Below are 24551 nucleotides of genomic sequence, written 5' to 3' on the forward strand. Positions count from 1 at the left end.
CCCTGCCTCTCCAGATCCCTCACTGTCGCCTCCTGTAGTCACAGCCCAGCTATTACACCGGTGAGGAGCCTTAACGGATTTCTGTAAGATCACTTCATTACCTCCACTGTGGGAAAATAATACTAAAGGCATTCAGATGGTTTACAAACAAACGGGAAATCTCATTAAAATTGGGATGGCTGCCTGGCCAACAATGTGTTATTGATTCACGTGCGAAGAAATCTGTTTGTGTGATCAATGGCGTCTGTACCCTGAAGCAAGCTTCATAAGGTTCTCAATGCGTGTGTGTAACACACATGGTCGCTGCCAGCTGCTTAAATCATCGCACTGGCCAGGAGCAGATAAACATAAAAGAGCTCGAATTTATATACCTTAAGAGTGACCTCAGGAATGCTGTACAATGACTGAAGTACTTCTGAAGTGGAGTCAATATTGAAAGGCAGGAAAGCAGCAGACAGCAAACTCCTTCAAACAGAAGGAATTTAAATAGATAGTTACACTGTGTTATTGCTGCTGATTGAGGGACAGTATTGCCCAGGAGGAGGTTAACCCCTATTCTTCATGGAATCCACTCAAACGGACAGCCCATCGAATCTGCACAGACCCTCCAAAGAACATCCCACCCAAACTCAACTCCCCACTACCCTGTTCCTGTAACCCTGCGCTTCCCATGGCTAACCAACACATCCCTGGACACTATGGACCGTTTAGCATGGCCAGTCTGAGACAGAGTCTTCAGTTTGATGTCACAACAGTCTCCTCTGTCCTAGAAGTTTGCTTGAAGTTGTTTTGTAGAGGAACAAGAGTTCTCCCCGACTAATACTTATAACTCAGTCAGTATCACTGAAACGGGTTATCTGAGCATTATGTTGCTGTTTGCAGTGTTGGAACATGCATGAAATTGGACAGTGCAGTGGCTCAGTGGTCAGCGCTGCTGCCTCACAGCGCCAGGGATCCAGGTTTGAGTTCACACATTCTCTCCCCATGTCTGAGCGCGTCCCCTCCATGTGCTCCAGTTTCCTCCCATGTCCAAAAGATGTGCAGGTTAGGGTGGATTGGCCATGCTAAATGCAGGGATAGGGTAGGGGGCTGGGTCTAGGTGGAATGTTCTTTTGGAGGGTTCACGTGGACTCAATGGGCGGAATAGCCTGCTTCCACACTGTAGGGATTCTATGATTCGCTTGCTTTGGCTTTCCTTTAGGAGGGCAGGATTTACACTCTGAACCATCCATCATCAATTTCAAAGTGCTTTAGGAAGGAGGGGAAGGCATTGAGGAGGATGTAGAAAAGATTATCGGGAATGGTTTAGGCAATGTGGATAGATTGGAGAAATTGAGATCATTCTCCTTGGAGGAGAGGTCCGAGTAGAGATCTAACAGCACTGCTCAAAATAATGAGGGGGATGGAGTGAGTGGGGAAAACTGTTACCATGCATGAAAAGATTGAGAACGAGAGGGCACAGTCTGGAAGTGGTTGGTAGAGGGAGCAAAATCAACATGAGGAACAACTTCTTCATGCAGGACACAGCCAAGGGGTTGAATATAATACCTGGCAGTGTGGCGCAGGCTGTAACATTCAAAAGGGAATCGGATTTTCATCTGAAAGAGAAGAATGTGTACAGAAAAGGTGAAAGAATGAGGTTCCTTCAGAGAACTGACACAGAGATAATGGAATGTGAGGAGCTGGATGAACACAGCAGGCCCAGCAGCATCTCAGGAGCACAAAAGCTGACATTTCGGGCCTAGACCCTTCATCAGAGAGGGGGATGGGGTGAGGGCTCTGGAATAAATAGGGAGAGAGGGGGAGGCGGACCGAAGATGGAGAAAAAAGAAGATAGGTGGAGAGAGTATAGGTGGGGAGGTAGGGAGGGGGTAGGTCAGCCCAGGGAAGACGGACAGGTCAAGGAGGTGGGATGAGGTTAGTAGGTAGGAGATGGAGGTGCGGCTTGGGGTGGGAGGAAGGGATGGGTGAGAGGAAGAACAGGTTAGGGAGGCAGAGATAGGTTGGACTGGTTTTGGGATGCAGTGGGTGGAGGGGAAGAGCTGGGCTGGTTGTGTGGTGCAGTGGGGGGAGGGGACGAACTGGGCTGGTTTAGGGATGCGGTGGGGGAAGGGGAGATTTTGAAGCTGGTGAAGTCCACATTGATACCATTGGGCTGCAGGGTTCCCAAGCGGAATGAGTTGCTGTTCCTGCAACCTTTGGGTGGCATCATTGTGGCACTGCAGGAGGCCCATGATGGACATGTCATCAAGAGAATGGGAGGGGGAGTGGAAATGGTTTGCGACTGGGAGGTGTAGTTGTTTATTGCGAGCCATGCGTTGGTGTTCTGCAAAGCGATCCCCAAGCCTCCGCTTGGTTTCCCCAATGTAGAGGAAGCCACATCGGGTACAGTGGATGCAGTATACCACATTGGCAGATGTGCAGGTGAACCTCTGCTTAATGTGGAAAGTCGTCTTGGGGCCTGGGATAGGGGTGAGGGAGGAGGTGTGGGGGCAAGTGTAGCATTTCCTGCGGTTGCAGGGGAAGGTGCCGGGTGTGGTGGGGTTGGAGGGCAGTGTGGAGCGAACAAGGGAGTCACGGAGAGAGTGGTCGCTCCGGAAAGCAGACAGGGCCTACGTCCGTGACGCCACCCATGCCCTCCACCTCCTCCAGGACTTCCAATTCCCTGGGCCCCAACACCACATTTTCACCGTGGACGTCCAGTCCCTATAGACCTGCATTCCGCATGCAGATGGCCTCAAGGCCCTCCGCTTCTTCCTGTCCCGCAGGCCCGACCAGTCCCCCTCCACCGACACCCTCATCCGCCTAGCCGAACTCGTCCTCACCCTCAAAAACTTCTCTTTCGATTCCTCCCACTTCCTACAGACTAAGGGGGTGGCCATGGGCACCCGCATGGGCCCCAGCTATGCCTGCCTCTTTGTAGGTTACGTGGAACAGTCCCTCTTCCGCACCTACACAGGCCCCAAACCCCATCTCTTCCTCCGTTACATTGATGACTGTATCGGCGCCGCCTCTTGCTCCCCAGAGGAGCTCGAACAGTTCATCCACTTCACCAACATCTTCCACCCCAACCTTCAGTTCACCTGGGCCATCTCCAGCACATACCTCACCTTCCTGGATCTCTGTCTCCATCTCAGGCAACCAGCTTGTAACTGATGTCCATTTCAAGCCCACCGACTCCCACAGCTACCTTGAATACACCTCCTCCCACCCACCCTCCTGCAAAAATTCCATCCCCTATTCCCAATTCCTCCGCCTCCGCTGCATCTGCTCCCAGGATGAGGCATTCCACTCCCGCACATCCCAGATGTCCAAGTTCTTCAAGGACCGCAACTTCCCCCCACAGTGGTTGAGAACGCCCTTGACCGTGTCTCCCGCATTTCCCGCAACACATCCCTCACACCCCGCCCCCGCCACAACCGCCCCAAGAGGATCCCCCTCGTTCTCACACACCACCCGACCAACCTCCGGATACAACGCATGATCCTCCAACACCTCCGCCATCTACGATCCGACCCCACCACCTAAGACATTTTTCCATCCCCACCCCTGTCTGCTTTCCGGAGAGACCACTCTCTCCGTGACTCCCTTGTTTGCTCCACGCTGCCCTCCAACCCCACCACACCCGGCGCCTTTCCCTGCAACCGCAGGAAATGCTACACTTGCCCCCACACCTCCTCCCTCACCCCTATCCCAGGCCCCAAGATGACATTCCACATTAAGCAGAGGTTCACCTGCACATCTGCCAATATGGTATACTGCATCCACTGTACCCGGTGTGGCTTCCTCTACATTGGGGAAACCAAGCGGAGGCTTGGGGACCGCTTTGCAGAACACCTCCGCTCGGTTCGCAATAAACAACTACACCTCCCAGTCGCAAACCATTTCCACTCCCCCTCCCATTCTTTAGATGATATGTCCATCATAGGCCTCCTGCAGTGCCACAATGATGCCACCCGAAGGTTGCAGGAACTTCAACTCATATTCCGCCTGGGAACCCTGAAGCCCAATGGTATCAATGTGGACTTCACCAGCTTCAAAATCTCCCCTTCCCCCACCGCATCCCAAAACCAGCCCAGTTCGTCCCCTCCCCCCACTGCACCACACAACCAGCCCAGCTCTTCCCCTCCCCCCACTGCATCCCAAAACCAGTCCAACCTGTCTCTGCCTCCCTAACCTGTTCTTCCTCTCACCCATCCCTTCCTCCCACCCCAAGCCGCACCTCCATCTCCTACCTACTAACCTCATCCCACCTCCTTGACCTGTCCATCTTCCCTGGACTGACCTATCCCCTCCCTACCTCCCCACCTATACTGTCCTCTCCACCTATCTTCTTTTCTCTCCATCTTCGGTCCGCCTCCCCCTCTCTCCCTATTTATTCCAGAACCCTCACCCCATCCCCCTCTCTGATGAAGGGTCTAGGCTCGAAACGTCAGCTTTTGTGCTCCTGAGATGCTGCTTGGCCTGCTGTGTTCATCCAGCTCCACACTTATTTATCTTGGATTCTCCAGCATCTGCAGTTCCCGTTATCGCAGAGATAATGGGCTCCTTTTTGTTCTCTTTTAGGAAACAAATAGCACATGGCAGGTTAGCGCAGTAATTGCGATGAATGTCTAGACCAAGGCTGAGGGGTGGCAGTTGACCAGTGAATTTGACAGACTGCCCTGCCTTCCCTTGACACTGCCATAAGATCTTCTACATTCACCAAACTTTCCTGAAAGGCATTGATGGCTTATCCGACCAAATGTCAGTCCCTCCTCAGTGCTGCACTGATGCTGCTGTCCCTCCTGAGCCCACAATTGCCTGCACTGTTTGAGTTAGCCTTAAAAGTTAGCCAGCAGATGGCTCAATGATAACTTTCCTGTGAATAAATACACTCTCTCAGTCTCGCGCATTAACCTGCGATATTTTAGTACAGTCTCCCAGTGAATCAAACACTTCTAATTTCATTCGCACCCAAGAATTCCATACAGGTCAACTGGGAGAGGTCCCTGCGCATTACAAATTAGAAACTGAATCGGAGATCGCTGCAGAAATTCAGCAGGTCTGGCCGCATCTGTAGAGAGAGAAACAGCTAATATCTCAAGTCCAGTATGTCTCCTCTTCAGAACTTATAAATTAGGATCAGCAGTAAGCCATTCAACTCCTAGGGATCCTGCTGTAACATTCCCTCAGTTCATGATGGATCCAATTATGGTCTCAACTCCATGCTCCTGTCAATGTTCCCTTTTTAACCCAAAATCTATTCTTCCTCCGCATTGTTGAATGATTTCCCCGTCTCTACCGCTCTGTGCAGAAGAGAGTTTCACAGACTTCAATTCCCTGAAATAAAAAGAGAAAGTGCTGGAAACACCAAAGAATCTTAGACAGCACCTTCCAAATCCACGACCACTCCTGCCTAGATAGATGCATGGGAACACTACCAGCCGCAACATCCCCTCCACGCCCCACACCATCCTGACTTGGAAATGTATCGCCGTTCCTTCACTGTTACTGGATCAAAATCCTGGAATTCCCTCCCTAATGGCACTGTGGGTCATTCCATGGCAAGTGGACTGCAGCAGTTCAAGAAGACAGCTCACCACCACCTTCTCAAGGGGCAACTAGGGATGGGCTGTAAATGCTAGGCCCACCGGGAGAAAGAGAGAGATGGAGACAACATTTTAGCTGGAAGGTGTCTGTGAAAACTGGGAAGTGTTTGATATGGCATAGCCTTTAAAGGAGTACAGTACAGAACAGGGAACATGGTGGGGCAGGGAACGAATGGTCTGCGAAATAAGCTGGCCAGGACTGATTAATCTGCTCAATGAAAGCAGCTGGTGATTAAAAAATGATGAGTCAAAACAGAGTGTAACATTGTGACAGAATCTCCGCACAAAAATGAGTGCAGTGGTTAAGGTGAAGCATTGAACCCAATTTGAGAAGGAAGGCTGGGATAGTTCTCCTGAGAGCAGAGTAAGTTGAAGCTCAGTTTAGTAGAGATGTTTAAAGTTATAAAAACAGGAGACTCGGATGAACTAGCTCCTTTAAGGTGATGACCCAGGTACAAAGGATTTTTACTGTGGGGAAAGACATGGGAACTAGGGAACTTGGGAAAATAAATAGTGATGGCTTGGAAATGACAGTACAGAAGAGGAGGTGCTAGATGTCTTAATATGCATAAATGTAGATAATTCCCCAAGAACTAATCAAGTCTATACCAGGGATATTGAGGGAAAGCAAGCTGGCCTAGTGATATTATCGCTGGACTGTTAATCCAGAGACCCAGATAATGGCAGATGGTGGAATTTGTTAATTCCAGGTATTTATTGAATTCAGTCTAGTGATGAACGGTAATCCATTGTCGATTGTTGAAAAAAACCAATCTGGGTCACTAACGTCCTTTAGAGAAGGAAACTGCCATTCCTGGTCTGGCCTACATGTGACTCCAGACCAGTAGCAATGTGTTTGACTGTTAACTGCCCCCGGGCAATTAGGGAAGGGCAATAAATGCTGCCTGGTCAGCGACACCCTCATTCTGTGAATGAATTAAAAAAAAAAGCTAATGTTTCAAGTCTATATGACTCTTCATCAGACCCGATGGAAAGTCATCTAGACTTGAAACGTTAGCTTGCTGTCTCTCTATGGATGCCCCTGACCCACTGTGACCTCTAGCATCTGCAGTAATTTGTTCCTGGTAAGAAATTGCGGGGCTCTAACAGAGATATTTGTATCATCAATAACCAGAGTGAAGTGCCAGAAGACTGGAGGGCAACTAATGTTGTGTCATTATTTAAGAAAGGCTGCAAGAAAAGCCGGGGCACTATAGACCGGTGAGCCTGATGTTCACGATGGGTAAGTTGTTGGAGGGGATTCTGATAGAAAGTAGTTATATGCATTTGGAAAGGCAAGGACTGATTAAGGATAGTAATCATGGCCTTGTGTGTGGGAAATCGTGTCTCTCAAATTTGATTTGAGTTTTTTGAAAAGGTAACCAAGAAGATAGATGAAGGCAGAGTGGTAGACATTGTCTACGTGGACTTTAGCAAGGCCTTCAACAAGGTCCCATGAGGTAAACTGCTTAACGGTGGCTCAATGGTTAGCACTGCTGCCTCACAGCACTGGGGGCCTGGGTTCAAATCCATCCTTGTGTGGAGTTTGCACATGCTCCCTGTGTCTGCATGGGTTTGCACCAGGTACTCTGGTTTCCTCCCACAGCCCAAAGACGTGCAGGCTAGGTGGATTGGCCATGCTAAATTTCCCATAGTGTTCAGGGATGTGTAAAGTGGATTATACGGGGATGGATCTGGGTGGGATGCTCTGAGGGTCAGTATTGTCTTGTTGGGCCAAAGGGCCTGTTTCCACACTAGGGATTTCTATGATCTAGTATAGTTAGATTACATGGGATCCAGGAAGATCTAGTCAATTGGAGATACAATTGGCTTGAAGCTAGGAGACAGATTGGTGGTAGGGGGTTGTTGTCCGACCTGGGGACCTGTGTGCAGCGGTGTGCTGAGTTCACTGTTGTTCATCATTTATGTAAATGATTTGGATGATAATATAGGTGGCATAGTTAGTAAATTTTGTGGACAACACCACAATTGATGATGTAGTAGACAGTGAGGAAGGTTGCTGAGGAATACAGTGAGATCTTGATCAACTGGGCTAGTGAGCTGTGGAATGGCAGATGGAGTTTAATTCAGATAATAATGTGAGCTGTTACATTTTAGAAAGATAAATCAGAGCAAGACTTAAACAATTAAAGGTGATGTCCTGAGGAATGTGATTGAATAAAGAGACCGAGGGGTGCAGGCACATAGCTCCTTGAAAGTGGCATCACAGCAACGAGGGTGGTGAAGATGATGTTTGGCACACTGACCTTCCATCAGTCAGAGCATTGAGTATAGGAGTCGGGACGTCATGTTATGGCTGTACCAATGCTAGGGCCGCGTTTGGAGTACTGCATACAATTATGGTCGCTGTGCTAGAGAAAGGAAGTTATTAAACTGGAAAGGATGCCAGAAAGATTAACAAGGATATTACTGAGACTGGATAGGCTGGGATTTTTCTCCCTGGGGTGTAGGAGGCTGTGAGGTGATCTTATGGTTTTACACAATCATGTTAGGTATAGATAAGGTGACTAGCCAAGGCCTTTTCCCTAGGGGAATCCAAAACTAAAGGAGCATTGGTTTAAGGTGAGAGAGGAAAGATTTAAAAGGACCCTAAGGGGCAACTTTTTCACACAGAAAATGATATGTTTATGGAATGAACTGCCAGAGGACGTAGTAGAGCTGGGTAAAATTACAACATTTAAGAGACATTTGGACAAGTACAAGGATAGGAAATGTTTAGAGGGATATGGGCCAAATGCAGTCAAATGGGACTAGTTCAGTTTGGGAAACCTGGTCAGCTTGGATGAGTTGGGATAAAGGGTGTGTTTCCACCTTGTATGACTGAGTCTATGAAGGGCTGAATGGCCTTTGTGCTGCACAATTACACAACTATCTTTCCGTGGTGAAATTGTGGACACTTCCCAAGTTTCACCATCTGTGCCCATTGCCAGTGTATTTCCTTCCATATTGACACGTGGAATTTAATGTGCGGTGGAAGGGCCTACAGCGCTACACTTTAGAAGAAGGAACAAGACAAGGGAGTACTCAGTGAATGGCGGGTCACATGGAAGCTCAGAGGAACAGAGGGATCCTAGGCTGTTTGTCCACAGATCCCTGAAGATGGCAGGGCAGGTTAGTTTAAAAAAAATGTGTGGGACACTTCTCAGCTGTATCAGCTGTGAGATCGATTGTAAGAGCAGGACAATTATGTTGGAGCTGTACAGGACTTTGGTTAGGCTGCAGCTGGAGTACTGTGTGCAGTTTTAGCCACTGCGTGACAGATTACACTAAAGGGGGTACAGAGGAGATTCACTAGAATATTGTCAGCGATGGAGCAGTTTTACTATGAAGAGAGTTTAGATAGGTTCTGTTATTTTTAGAGCATAGGAGGCTGTGGGTGTATCTGATGAAGGCCCAGAAGATCATGAGACAGCCTGGATAGGAAGCAGCTGTTCCTGTTAGCTGAAGGGTCGATAATCATAGAATCTCTACCGTGTGGAAACTGGCCCTTAGTATCCCACCTAATCTACACATCCCTGAGCACTATGGGCAATTTAGCACGGCCAATCCACCCTAACCGGCACATGTTTGGACTGGGGGAGGAAACCTACGCAGACACAGGGAGAACGTACAAACTCCACACAGACAGTTGCCCAAGGGTGGAATCGAACCTGTGTCCCTGGCACTGAGAGGCAGCAGTGCGAACCACTGAGCCACCGTGCCAACCACAAATGGGGCAGCGAGGGGCATAACATTAAGGTGAAGGGCAGGAGGTTTAGAGTGGATTCGAAGAAAACATTTTTCACCCAGAGCCTGGTGGGGATCTGCAATGCATTGCCCGGGAGGGGAGTTGAAACAGGAAACCTTGTAACCTTTAAAATATAACATTCAAGGCCATGGACCTAATGCTGGAAAGTGGGATTCGTGTAGATAGATTTGATGGGCCGATGGGCCTGTCTATGCTGTTTGGCTACCCATTTCCCCAGCACAAATCTCTCATCACCTTCTGTCAGCTTTCAGTATCATTCCTCTTGCTTGCTGCCAATGCTAGGCCTCCCTGACATCATCTCCCTCATCCCTTTCCAATTACAATGATCTGATAAGATTGCAAAGTGGCAAAAGGCTCCAAACAAAGATGAGATGGCTGCTCTTTCAATTTTTGCTGAGCTTCATCCCTCGGGCGACTGTGATGTGTCTCTGCAGCTTGTCATGTTCGAGTGCTGGTGAGGTCTGGGACCAGGTTTCTCAGCTTCAGTCTCACAGACAAAGTACTAGAGTGTGGAGCAGATGCTTGGAGAGCTCGAGGATAATCCCTGTCAGGTGTGACAGCATCTTGTCTCAAAACCCGTCCTTCAGGTGAGATGTCCAACTGAGAACTCCTCTCGCCTCGTTTGGCAGATGACCCAGAAACACAATTTCAGCAAGAACGGGGAAGTTCTATCATGCACCGTATCCAAATGAGAAAGAACATCACCTGAGAAATTGCATCAGAGATAATGGGACCTGCAGATGCTGGAGAATCCGAGATAACAAAGTGTGGAGCTGGATGAACACAGCAGGCCAAAATCCTGCTCCTCTGATGCTGCTTGGCCTGCTGTGTTCATCCAGCTCCACACTTTATCACCTGAAAAGTGTCCTGCTAGCTCCTGCCCTGAGCTTGGGACACCCTCTGAGCCAATTGCGTGTTTCTGACGTGCAGACCCTGTGGTTGCGTGAGAAGCACAGAACCCAATTTGTACACATGATGACATAATGAACAAATTGTCTGTTTTATTAATGCCTGGCCTGTACATAGCAACAAACTTCAAAGTTTTGTTTCACTATTAACCTATGTTTCCTAATCAACCCATTCAGAGATGTTATTACATGCCTCTGGGTGCAGGCAGGACTTGAACTTGGGCCACCCCAGTCCAGGGGCAGGGACGCTACCACTACACCACGAGAGGACCCTCAAGTTTTTTTTTAATGATGTGAGCCTTGGTGAGACCACACCTGGAATATTGTGTCCAGTTCTGGTCGCCCTATTATAGGAAAGATGTGGAGGCTTTGGAGAGGATGCAAAGGAGGTTTACCAGGATGCTGCCTGGACTAGAGGGCTTGTCTTACGAGGAGAGGTTGTCTGAGCTCGGACTTTTCTCACTGGAGAGAAGGAGGAAGAGAGGTGAGCTGATCGAGGTGTACAAGGTAATGAGAGGCATAGATAGAGTCGATAGCCAGAGACTTTTCCCCAGGGCAGGATTGACTGCCACGAGGGGTCATAGTTTTAAAGTGTTAGGAGGAAGCTATAGAGGAGACGTCAGAGGGAGGTTCTTCACCCAGAGAGTTGTGAGCGCATGGAATGCTTTGCCAGTGGTAGTCGTGGAAGCAGAGTCATTAGTGACGTTTAAGCGACTGCTGGACATGCACATGGACAGCAGTGAATTGAGGGGAATATAGGTTATTTTATTTTTGGATTAGGATTATTCCACGGCACAACATCGTGGGCCGAAGGTCCTGTACTGTGCTGTACTTTTCTATGTTCTTTCACAGATATTCCAAGAAATACGCGATTTTTTTTCTAATCTTTCTATCTCCTTCTTTCAAATCATCCAGCTTCTCTTAACAGAGTTAATTAGCATGACGTGAACTGCTTATCAAGAGGAAATGAACTCCTCCAGAAACTTCTGGTTTTGTTCCACTTGTCTTAAAATCAGTATTGTTGCACATTAGGCAGTCATGCCATTTAAACTCAGCAAGTATTCAGTGTTTGCAAGGACTGACGCACAGACTTGTTTGTGGGTAGGGTGTGGGTCCTGTAAATAACACATGCTTCCACACTGGCTCATGTGTGTCTGGTTCACATTCTCAAACTAATTTCTCATCTCCTCACTCTCTTTCCCCTGTATTCTCTCTATAGTCCATCAATTTGTTCTAGTCTCACACCGTTCACTGGCGCACGCACCCTTCACTGGCACACATTCTCACTTTTATTCACTCGTGGGAAGTGGGTGTCACTGGCTGGCCCCAGCATTTATTGCCCTGTCCCTAGTTGCCCCTTGAGAAAGTGATGCTGAGCTGTCTTCTTGAACTGCTGCAGTCCATGTGCTGTAGATGGACCCATAATGCCATGAGGGAGGGAGTTTAAGGATTTTGACCCAACGACATAGAAAGAACAGTGATAAATTTCCAGGCCAGGATGGTGAGTGGCTTGGAAGGGAACTTGCAAATAATGGTGTTCCCATGTATCTGCTGCCCTTTGCCTTCTAGAGGGAAGTTGTCATGGGTTTGGAAGGTATTGTCTGAGGATCTTTAGTGAATTTCTGCAGTGCACCTTGTAGAAAGCACACACTGCTGCTACTGAGTGTCGGTGGTGGAAGGAGTGGATGTCGATGTGGTGCCAATCAAGTGGGGGCTGCTTTGTCCTGGATGATGGTGTTTAGGTTCTTGAATGTTGTTGGAGTTGCAGGGTGGGGTCAGGGGTGGTGTGTGTGTATGGCCCAGTTGTCTAGATGGCCAGTTTATCTCTCAAAGTGACGCCAACAGCTTGGGTTCCATTCTAATACCAGCTGAGATTATCATGTAGGACTGTCCTTCTCAATGTCTCCCCTCACCTGAGGTTTGTTTAATCTCAGGGTAAACCAATCCCAGCCATCTCCCTCTCTTTCTGTCCACCTCTCTCTCTGTCAGACTATAACCCCGTGGCATGTTGGATTATGATAACTTTATCCATTGGAGCCGCACTCACCCTCCCCCACTGGGCAGTATTCCATCATCCTCCCATTGGACTCTTCAACGCTGACCTTCATACTGTGTACTGCCTCGTTGTTACTGTCTGTCTCATTTTCTCACTGTCATTCTCATCAATCACCCCTCCCTTCTCTTGACTTATCTGCGATAACAAAGTGTGAAGCTGGATGAACACAACAGGCCAAGCAGCATCTCAGGAGCACAAAAGCTGACGTTTCGGGCCTAGACCCTTCATCTCTGGGCTTATCACCCCTTGTTTTTGTCTCTACCGTTTTCTCTCTCTGTCTGTCTCTCTGTCTGTCTCTCTGTCTGTCTCTCTGTCTCTGTCTCTCTCTTTTGCAGTCCTCCCCTCCCACCCCACCACCCCTACACACACTCTCTGTCTCACTGTATGGGAGCTCTGTGAGTTCTTTGTCAGTCAATGTGGGTTCAAGTCCTGGTTAAGAACAGGAACCCAGGCCTGCAGTGCAGTGCCAGTGCTGAGGGACTGCTGCACCGTTGGAGGTACAGCCTTCTTGCGTGAGTTGTTGAATCATTTTACAGAAGACTATTTGGGGATGCGCGGAGCCAATATTTCCCCCTCCATCGGCACAGTCTGAGCATGGCCGCACTGCTGTTTGTGCGATCTTACTGTGTGAAAGTTGGCTGACCTGTTTACCACGTCACTACATTTCAGAAATCCTTTACTGATTGCTCAACCACTTAGGGCACCCTGAGATTGTGAGTCAAACACCAAGAATGCTGGAGAAAGCCAGAGATCTGTAGTATCTGTGGAGAAAGTCTGTGATGACTGTCCCTCAGAACTGGGGGAGGCTGTGAGTGGTGCTTTATAAATGCAGCAACCTTTTGCTTACACTCATTTTACAGTTGCACAGCTCCCTTGCTTTCCTCCCCATTATGTTATTTCATCTGTGGGTCAGTTCTTGTTGACGGCAAAGTCTGACCTTCAATTGTCGAGAGCCTCCTCTCCAGTTCAGATTACAGGTGTTTACAATCAGGAACTTTGTGCTGTGAATGACGCTTCCTTGGGTAAGTAGCCAGTTGACCAGTATTGTAGTTGACCTATTGAGAGAAGGCAGTGTCAGAGGTCATGTCACTGGACTAACAGTCCTGGCCCCATAGCAGGCAATGTTCTGGGATGCGAGTTTGAACCCCACCATGAAATACGGTGAGATTTGAATCCAACAAAGATCTAGATTGATGTGATCATGTCACTTTTGCTGTAATTGCTCGAACCATCTCAATTAATCACATGATGCCTTCCTAATGTTCTTTACAGACCCACAGCAATGTGGGTGCTTCTCAATGTGGTTGATGGGCAGAAATGCCCAGGACTCCAGAATATCGGTGAGTTCTGCTGACGGTGGGGATGCCCTCTACTGGTCCCATTTCTGTCTGTCACCTCCGTTTTGGATTTGGGGTAATATGGAATGATCTGGAGGAGGCCATTCAGCTCGCTCCTCCCGAGTCTGTTCTGCCATTCACTTAGATCATGGCTGGTCTGCAGCTGTATCAGTCCTGGGAATGTTTGATAGAGACTGTGTAGCGAGAACTTTACTTTCTGTATCTCTTTAGTTTAAAAGAGCATAGGGAGCATTACCCTGAATCTAACCCCCTGCTGTCCGTGTTATGGGGGTATTTGATGGGGACAGTGTAGAAGGAACTTTCTGTTAAAATGATTAGAAAGAGAGTTACTCTGTATCTAACCTTGTGCTGCCTCTGTTCTGGCAGTGTCTGATGGGGGACAGTGTAGAGGGAGCTTTACACCGTATCCAGTCCTGTGCTGTCCCTGTCCTGAGAGGATTGTGTGCTTTTAATATGTTGGTGATCATGGCCACTGTCCTATGTCTCTGGGCATCATGTACCCATGCAGTCAGGCATCATTATGGTGCCTAATATCACAAAGGCATTGTGAATGGAAATGTTTGGACCCACTGAAAACTAGGACAGATAGAAAATGTTTACATTTATATAGAGCCTGTCACACCCTTAGGATGTCCCAAGGTATTCCAACCAATAACATACTTTTTGAAGTGCAAGTATTATCCAATCAACCTCTTCAGTGATGTTGTGACAGTTTTCTGGAGCAGGCTCAGAATTGAACCCAAGTCTCCTGGCTCAGAGGCAGTGACACTACCACTGAACCTCAGGTAGCCTCCCTTTCTCTAACGTAGCTGACCACTCGAGCTTCCGTTGATATGGCCGGTGACCAGATGGCTTGTCGGTTTGGAGATAATTATTGACGGACACTGGGGAGAACATTCTTGCCCTTCTCCAAAATATTGAACTGGGACCTCTTGCTTTTTCTGGGGGGGGTCAAGCCCAGCCTTAGTTTAATGTTTCACCTGAAAAGTGACCTTCTGACAGTGCTGCATTCCCGCAGTACAGCACGGGCTGCTTCTGCAGAGTTTTGTGCTGGTGTTTCAAGTCTGAGGTCAATATCAAGTGTCTACCCACTGGGAGTGAACCGTCAACCTGTGCTGCATTCAGATCCACTTCCAGGAGGATCCAATACAAATTCTCAGGAGTACATTTGGGGACAGAAGAATTCAGACACTCTTGCCCCATTTTACGAACATGGGGATCAAGGGGAGGCCACTAACCCCCCTCGAACCTCCTCCCCACAAGAATCAAGATCTGATTCTGGCTCAACTCCACCTTGGCACTTATCCCTCCAACCACCAGAAGGGAATAAATGGTTATCCCAGGGTAGACAGGAATGTGGAATTTGAATAAATCAGTAATGGTTGCATTGAATGGTGGAGCAGCTCAAGAGGCCAAATGGATAACTCATATTCTTCTTTTGTATGTTCATATAGAGTTGTAGAATCAGAGGTCTACAGCACTGAAAAAGACCCTTTGGCCCATCAGGTCTGTATCCATTGAGTCCATTGTCAGTCAATAATCTATCTATCCAACACTTAAAAATATTCAATGACATTTCTTTCACAGATCTCTTGGGAGAAAATATTCTCTCAGACTCCCCACCCCACCCCCAACAAGAGACCGAAAATCCTATCTCAGCTGGTTCATGCAGATACAGTTACAACATTTAAAAGACATTTGGACAGGTAGATGAATACGAAAGGTTTGGAGGGACGTAGGCCAAACGCAGGCAAGCTCAGTTTGGGAAACTGGGGCAGCTTGGACGAGTTGGGCTGAAGGATCTGCTTCCTTGCTGTATGACTCTGTGTCCTCCATCTTAAATGTGCGAACCTTGTATTAGAACAATGTCCCCTACTTCCTGGGATTCTATGACCTCCCTCCCACTTGGGTCTTCATGACCTCTTCGCCTTTAAGGGGGTGTGTCTGAGTTCCGATGGTGTTAAGGCAGACGCTTGGAAGCAGCTTTTCTGGAATTCCCACTGTTGTTCGCCCACTTATCCCTGCCTTTTGCGCCCTCGGGGAAGACTGAATCTATCTGGGAGCCTCCAGGAGCTTCTAAATCCTTTTATTGTTTGTAGGACGTGTTGAGCCTTTCTCCATTCTGTACTCAAGTGGAGATTTTGTTCACTCTATCGTTAGCACCCACCCTTTGCTCCCACAGTTCCCATTTTTTTTATATTTCGAATGAGCTCCCTGGCCAGAAACTGTCTCATGAATGTCATGATTTCCTTTTTTTAATTCACTCGGGGGATATGGGCATCTGTGAATATATCAGCATTTATTGCCCATCCCTGATTGCCCAGAGGATAGTTAAGGGTCAACCACATTGCTGTGGGTCTGGGGTCACATGACCAAGTAAGGGGCACAGACTCACTCGGACTCACGCACACAGTCTCTCTCTCGCACATGCACATGCGCACACCCTAAAGGGCATTTTCGGACCAACAATTGGTAATGGTTTCATGGCCATCATTAGACTCTTAATTCCAGATTTGTTACTGAATTCAAATACATCTGCCACAGTGGGATTTGAGATAATAGGAACTGCAGATGTTGGAGCATCCGAGATAACAAAGTGCGGAGCTGGATGAACACAGCAGGTCAAGCAGCATCTTAGGAGCACAAGAGCTGACATTTCGGTCCTAGACCCTTTTCTGATGAAGGGTCTAGGCTCAAAATGTCAGCTTTTGTGCTCCTAAGATACTGCGTGGCCAGCTGTGTTCATCCAGCTCCGCACTTTATCAGAGCGGGATTTGAACTGGGTTCCCAGATCATGAGCTGAGTTTCTTGATTAATCATCTAGCAATAACGCGCTCTCTCTAGCTCTCTCACACACAGAGACACTTAGTGATGGAACTTTATGATGTGCTGGGAAAATATTGGTATACTGGTAATCTCACCAGGTTGCTAATTCAAAGTTTGATGCTTTGAGGACGTACGTTCAAATCCTGTCACCTGAGTCAGTGAAATTTAAATTCAGTGATTTAATCAATAAAATCTGGAGTAAGAGCTGATCTCGGTACAGCTGACCATGACAGCTATTGTCAGTGTGGCTGAACCCATCCAGTTCACCAATGTCCTTCAGCAAGGGAAACACACTGTCTTTACCCAGTCCACTCCATATCTACCTCCTGCAGGTTTTCAGAGATTTGTGATCACGGAGGTCCAGTCTAGGCATTTGGTGATTTGTAAGTAATTTTCTGATAATTCACTGAGTTTGTCGGGAAGCAGCAGTTTAGGTATGATGCATTCTTTGGATAAAGTATAAGTTTGTAAGAGATGGGAACACAGACATGCATGCACACTCACGTACACACACACGCGTATGCACATGCACACTGACAGGCATACACACATTCACATGTACACCTGCACATGCACACAAGCACAGGCATGCGTGAACACATATGCGTGCCCACACGCACACGCACGTGCATACACACACACGCACATGGTCTCTCAATCTTACTTACACACACACACACACACAAACACACTCTCACTCTCTCACACTCTCTCACTCTCACACACACTCACACACTCTCACACACTCTCACACACTCTCTCACACACACACACTCACACGCACTCTCACACTCTCTCACACTCTCTCACACTCTCTCACACTCTCTCACACACTCACACTCTCTCACTCTCTCACTCTCTCACTCTCTCACTCTCTCACTCACTCTCTCACTCTCTCACACGCTCACTCTCTCTCACACTCTCTCACACACTCACTCTCACTCTCTCTCACTCTCTCACAGTCACACTCTCTCACACTCTCACTCTCTCTCTCTCTCTCACTCTCTCACACTCTCACACACTCTCTCACTCTCTCACTCTCTCACTCTCTCACTCTCTCACACTCTCACACACTCTCACACTCTCTCACTCTCTCACTCTCTCACTCTCACTCTCTCTCACACTCACACTCTCTCTCACACTCACACTCTCTCACACACTCACACTCTCTCTCACTCTCTCACTCTCTCACACTCTCACACTCACACACTCACACTCTCACTCTCTCACTCTCTCACACTCTCACACTCTCACACTCTCACACTCTCACACTCTCACTCTCTCTCACACTCTCACACACTCTCACTCTCTCTCACACTCTCTCACTCTCTCACTCTCTCTCACACTCTCACTCTCTCTCACACTCTCTCACTCTCACTCTCTCTCACACTCTCACACTCTCACACTCTCACACTCTCTCACTCTCACACTCTCACACTCTCACACTCTCACTCTCTCTCACACTCTCACACACTCTCACTCTCTCTCACACTCTCTCACTCTCTCACTCTCTCTCACACTCACACTCTCTCTCACACTCTCACACTCTCTCTCTCTCTCTCACTCTCTCTCTCTCACTCTCTCTCTCTCACTCTCTCTCTCACTCTCTCTCTCTCTCTCTCTCTCACTCTCTCACTCTCTCACTCTCTCACTCTCTCACTCTCTCACTCTCTCTCACTCTCTCACTCTCACACTCTCTCTCACACTCTCTCTCACACTCTCTCTCACACTCTCTCTCACACTCTCTCTCACACTCTCTCTCACTCTCTCTCTCACTCTCTCTCTCACTCTCACACTCTCACACTCTCACACTCTCACACTCTCACACTCTCACACTCTCACACTCTCACACTCACACACTCACACACTCACACTCTCACACTCTCACACTCTCTCTCACTCTCTCTCACTCGCTGACACACACAGTATCTCTCTCTCTCTCACACACACAGACAGACACATAGACTCTCTCTCACACACTCACACAGACTCAGACAGACGCAGACATGCCCGTGCACTTGTGTAAGTGCTATCATTCACTTACCTACCCCTGTGCATGCTCTTACGCACACCTTCAGTGATGCCATCTTTTTGTTCTCACTTCAAATGCGTCACCCCCACTTCCCCAACCATCCACCCCAACCCATCAGGAGGATATAAAACATCCTATGAATCTTTCTTTGATGAGGAGAGGGATGTTGTCCTGTGTGTCGGGGCCATGATCTATTCCTCGACAAGTGTCACTGAAACAGAAGATCAAGTCATTCCCAGGTGCCGGTCTGTGGGATCTTGCTGTGCACCTTTCCTAGGTTAATGATGACGCTTCAAAAGTGGCTGCAAGGAGCTGACTTGATGGGCTGAATGGTGTGTTTCTTTTCCTATGTATGCACACCCAGGGGCTGGGGAAGGTGATATATCAATGCAAACACGGTAGAACTGTGAAATGGTTACGGCAGAAGATGGGCCATTCAGCCCACCATGGCCGTACCAGCCAGTGTGAATTTGGCTGGTCATACTCCTCTAGCCCAGCCCCGTAACCCTGCAGTTGTTTTTTTTTGTCTACTTCTCTGTGTACGTAAGCTCAGTCTGGGTAAACCAGACTCTGTCTCTCTCACACTGCGATGGTTGAACAAAACGTTTATACAAACAGGAACACGCCCCTGCTTGAGGAGTTAGCTGCAGTGTGCCTCGACTGCTGATCTGGAAATATTTGTGGGACTTTTTGAGTTTATCCTCCTGAAGTGAGGCTACCGTTTGCCCAATATCTGTCTCCCAGAATTTCAGGAAGAAATTACGTGGAGGTCACATTGTCTCTGGGTAATTCTGATCTTGCAGATGCAATCACTAAAACAGAGGGAAATGTGTAAAATTTTGTTCATGAATGTGGATGTCACTCATTAGAACCAGCATTTATTGCCCGTCCCTGGTTGTCCCTTGAGAAGGTGGTGGTGAGCTGCCTTCCTGAACCGCTGCAGTCCACCTGCTGTAGGTTGACCGCAATGTCATTAGGAACGGAGTTTTAAGATTTTGACCCAGCGACAGTGAAACGACTGCAATCTGTTTCCAAGTCAGGATGGTGTGTGGCTCGGAGGGTAACTTGCAGGGGGGTAGTTTTCCATTGTATCTGCTACCCTTGCCCTTCTAGATGGAAGTGGTCATGGCTTTAAGTTGATAGTGTAGACATATTCAAGAGGAAGATAAATGCGTGAGGGAAAAGGGAACAGGGGGATATATTGAACGGAGGAGAAGAAAAGATGTGGGATGAGGTTCATCTGCCATATAAAGCATGAATAGATTGAGCCAAATGGCCTCGTTCCATGCTGTAGGTATTCAATGAAATTATAGTACAGAAACTGGCCATTTGGCCCAGTTAGTCTACACTGATCCAAAGTGGACCAACCACACCCATGCCCCCACCCCCTAACCCCACATTTCCCATGGCCAGTCCACCCTAACCTGCACATCCCTGAACACTATGCGCAATGTAGCGTGGCCAATCCACCTTAAACTGTGCATCTTTGCACTGTGGGAGGAAACTGGAGCAAACCCACGCAGACACGGGGAGAATGTGCAAACTCCACACACAGTCGCCTGAGGGTGGGATTGAACCTGAGTCCTTGGTGCTGTGAGGCTGCAGTGCTAACCGCTGAGCCACCGTGCCACCCACACATTCAAGTTTATAATCTCACCATCCAGGCTTCCCGTCAGGACTACGGTCAGTGCCAGGGACTGACAGCTCCATGAACAAACCATGTCGGGTTTGTTTTGTCAGTCATGTATCAGGCCTGGTGTTAGTGAGGATCAGACGGTCTATGTGGCCCCCAAGGTAGCTGTTTGGTTTCTTTCATTCAGAAACAGTGACCTCTATCCCCTAGAAGGACAAGAGGCAGCTGGTACATGGGAACACCATCCCCTGCAAGTTCCCCTCCAAGCCACTCACCATCCTGACTTGGAAATATATCGCCGTTCCATCAGTGTCGTTGGGTCAAAATCCTGGAATTCCCTCCCTAGCAGCATGGCGGGGGACTGCAGCGGTTCAAGAAGGCAGCTCACCACCACCTTCTCAAGGGACAACCAGGGACGGGAAATAAATATCCTCCCAGCAACACCCACATTCTGTGAATTAATACAAAGAGTAAATATTTGCGCCGACAAGCTCCTCAGAGAAACCTTTGGTGGTGTTCAAGCCCCATACCAGGTGCGTGTGGGTGTAATCTTAGTTAACGCTCCAGTGCAGTACGAAAGGAATGCAGCACGACCTGAGGTCCCAGTTTCTACACGAAATGTTAGCCCAAGGTGCTCTCTCAGCTGCACATGAAAGATGGCATGGCAGAATTCCCAAAGAAATAGCCAGTGTCCTGGGCCAATATTTATCCCTTGAACAAGGGGTTAGTAGCCAACAACTAAAACCTCATTGTGGTGTGTGGGATCCTGCTGTGTTGAAACAGCCTATCACGTATTCCTAAAACGCCAGAGAGACTTTGGTCGCTAACCACTGTGCAGTTCTGACAGGTCTGACAGAACTGGAAATGGCTCTGGAGCTGATGGTTTTGATTTATCCAGGCATTAAAGGAGAGACGTGAATTGAAATGGTGTCTTGATCACCGCTGGACATCTCAAATGCCTTTGTGGCCAATGATATAGCCATCAAACATCTCAAATGGTTTTGTAGCCTATGAAAGTCTCTTGTACTGTTGGAATGGAGGTAGCACTGCAGCCAATTTTCTCACAGCCGGCTCCCACAAACTGCAACGTGATCGTGACCAGATCATCTCGCTTTGTGATATTGGTTCAGGGATGAATATTGGTTAGAGCACCAGGGAGATCTCTCCCACTCTTCTTTGAAAACAGCATTGCATGATCTTTCTGTGTAAGGGCAGGTGAGGTCAGGTCTGCACCCTCAGCTCCAGAATTCGATTTATATTCCAGGGTGCAGACTGGCTGAGGTATGGACGTGGAGAATACAACAGGGAGCTGTAGGCTCCCCATGTTCCTGGGAAAGCAAAGACACAAGGCTTGACCAGAGATAGTCAGAACTGCAGATGCTGGAGTCAGAGATAATACAGTGTGGAGCCGGAAGAACACAGCAGGCCAGGCAGCATCAGAGGAGCAGGAAAGTTGACGTTACGGGTCGGGACCCTTCTTCACATTCTTGTACCAAGAAAGGCACAAGGCTTGACCACATTCTTGTTGTCTGCTGAGAATGGGAGCATGTGTGTGAAAGTGTAGGTTGCTTCTAGCAAGCTCTCCTGCTTTTCATTAAAATAGTGCTGAGTGAGGACATGCAAAATATAGGAGCAGGAGTAGGTCATTCTGCCCTTTGAGCATGTTCTGCCATTCAATATGATCATTGCCGATTATCCAATTCAGTCCCCTGTTCCTGCTTTTGCCCCATGCCCTGTATTCCCTTTGGTCCTAAGAACTACATCTAATTCTGTCTTGAAACCACTCAATGTATTGGTCTCAACCGCTTTCAGTGGCAGAGAATTCCACAGGACCCCCATCTCTGGGTGAAGACATTTCTCCCATCTCTGTCCTAAATGGCCTGCCCAGTATCCTTTAGAGTGTGATCCCTGGTCCTGGATTCCCCCATCATAGGGAACATTCTTCTTGCATTTACCATCAACAACAAAAACAGAAATTGCTGGAAAAGCTCAGCAAGAGCTGGCAGCATTGTGAAGAGAAAACAGAGTCCGGTGACCCTGCCTCAGAACTGTTTAGTCATTACTCAGACAAGTTGCATTTACCTTGTTTAGTCCTGTTAGAATGTCCAATGTTTCTGTGAGATTCCACAACCCCTCATTCTTCGGAATTCCAGTGGATGTATTCCGAACTGATCCACTCTCTCTTCCTGACTCCCGGGAAAACAGTCTGGTAGACTCACACCACACTCCCTCTATCGCCAGAATATGCTTCCTCAGATAAGTAGATCAAAGCTGCACACAACACTGTTCCTGTATAAAATCCAAAAGAACTGCAGATGCTGTAAATCAGGAACAAAAACAGAAGTTGCTGGAAAAGCTCAGCGGGTCTGGCAGCATCTGTGAAGAAAACAAAAATCAGAGTCAACGTTTACGGTTACTGGACCTGAAACGTTAACCCTGATTTTTATCTTCGTCACAGGTGCTGCCAGACCCGCTGAGCTTTTCCAGCAACTTCTGTTTTTATCCCAGTTCCTGTACTCACTATCTTGTCAATAAAGAGTTGTATTCAAGCCATGAAGTCAGACTTGAATCCAGAAACTTGTGATTAAGAATGGAAAAGGAACATCGTTGTTTATTGTAAAGGGAGTGGGAACAACGTCTCTTTTGATTCCTCCCACTTCCTACAGACAAAGTGGGTGGCCATGGGTACCCGCACGGTCCCAAGCTATGCCTGCCTCTTTGTAGGTTATGTGGAACAGTCCCTCTTCCGTACCCACACTGGCCCCAAACCCCACCTCTTCCTCCGGTACATTGATGACTATATCAGCGCTGCCTCGTGCTCCCAAGAGGAGCTCGAACAGTTCATCCACTTCACCAACACCTTCCACCCCAACCTCAAGTTCACCTGGACCATCTCCAACACATCCCTCACCTTCCTGGACCTCTCTGTCTCCATCTCAGGCAAGCACCTAGAAGCCAATATCTATTTCAAGCCCACTGACTCCCACAGCTACCTAGAATACACCTCTTCCCACTCACCTTCCTGCAAAAATGCCATCCTGTATTCCCAGTTCCTTCGCCTCCGCCGCATCTGCTCCCAGTATGAGGCATTTCCACTCCCGTACATCTCAGATGTCCTCGTTTATCAAGGACCGCAACCCCTCCCCCGGCAAAAACAGTGGTCGAGAGCGCCCTCGACCATGTCTCCCGCATTTCGTGCAACTCATCCCTCACACCCCGCCCCCTAAGAGAATCCCCCTCATCCTCACAAATCACCCCACCAATCTCCGGATCCAATGCATCATCCTCCGACACTTCCGCCATCTGCAATCTGATCCCACCACCCAAGACATTTTTCCATCCCCAGCCTTGTCTGCCTTCCAGAGAGACCACTCTCTCTGCGACTCCCTTGTCTGCTCCACACTCCCCTCCAACTCCACCACACCCAGCATTTTCCCCTGCAACCGCAGGAAGTGCTACACCTGCCCCCACACCTCCTCCCTCACCCTCATCCCAGGCCCCAAGATGACTTTCCACATCAAGCAGATGTTCACCTGCACATCTGCCAATGTGGTATACTGCATCTGCCGTACACGGTGTGGCTTCCTCTACATCAGGGAAACTAAGCGGAAGCTTGGGGACCGCTTTGCAGAATGCCTACGCTCGGTTCGCAGTGAACAACTGCACCTCCCAGTCGCAAACCATTTCAACTCTTCCTCCCATTCCTTAGACAACATGTCCATCATGGGCCTCCTGCAGTGCCATAATGACGCCACCCGAAGGTTGCAGGAACAGCAACTCATATTCCGCTTGGGAACCCTGCAGCCCAATGGTATCGATGTGGATTTCACAAGCTTCAAAATCTCCCCTCCCCCTACTGTATCCCAAAACCAGCCCAGCTCATCCCCACCTCCCCAACCCGTTCTTCCTCTCACCTATCCCCTCCTCAAGCCCCACCCCCATTTCCTTCCTACTAACTTCATCCCGCCCCCTTGACCTGTCCGTCCTCCCCGGACTGAGCTCCGAAGATGCTGCTTGGCCTGCTGTGTTCATCCAGTTTTTCACTTTGTTATCTCGGATCTAAAAGTAAATTTGTTTTACTAGGACAGGCTGGTCTGGAAATCCGCACAGTTTTAATCTCCTTATTTGAGGAAGGGTATCAAGAGTTAGGAGCAGTTCAGGAAGGTTCACTTGACAGATATTTCAAAATGAGGCAGAGTTGGTGGCAGGGGTGGAAGAGTTGTTATTCTATTGAGGCAAGGGTTAGACATGTTCAGCCTGTATCCATTTACGAATGAAGGGAGACCTTACTGAGAGGACCAGTATCCTGAGAAGTTGACAAAGTGGATGCTGGAGGGACCCATCATAGTGAATAGGGTGTTTCCCCTTTGTCAGAGAG

General features: G+C 48.3%; 1 protein-coding gene across 2 annotated transcripts in view; it reads left to right on the top strand.

The window, feature by feature from the left end:
• Positions 1-24551, top strand: part of LOC125447208 (neurotrophin-4-like) — a 63866-nt gene that overhangs the window by 28258 nt on the left and 11057 nt on the right. Inside the window, exon 2 of one of the 2 annotated variants that reach the window (XM_059640554.1) lies at positions 15137-15188. The exons of the other annotated variant lie outside the window; for it this stretch is intronic. The gene's annotated coding sequence lies outside the window, so the exon portion shown is untranslated. The remainder of the gene's footprint in view (positions 1-15136; positions 15189-24551) is intronic. 2 annotated transcript variants of the gene reach the window in all.

The sequence above is a fragment of the Stegostoma tigrinum genome, chromosome 38 (genome assembly GCF_030684315.1).
Source record: "Stegostoma tigrinum isolate sSteTig4 chromosome 38, sSteTig4.hap1, whole genome shotgun sequence".
Lineage (NCBI taxonomy): Eukaryota > Metazoa > Chordata > Chondrichthyes > Orectolobiformes > Stegostomatidae > Stegostoma > Stegostoma tigrinum.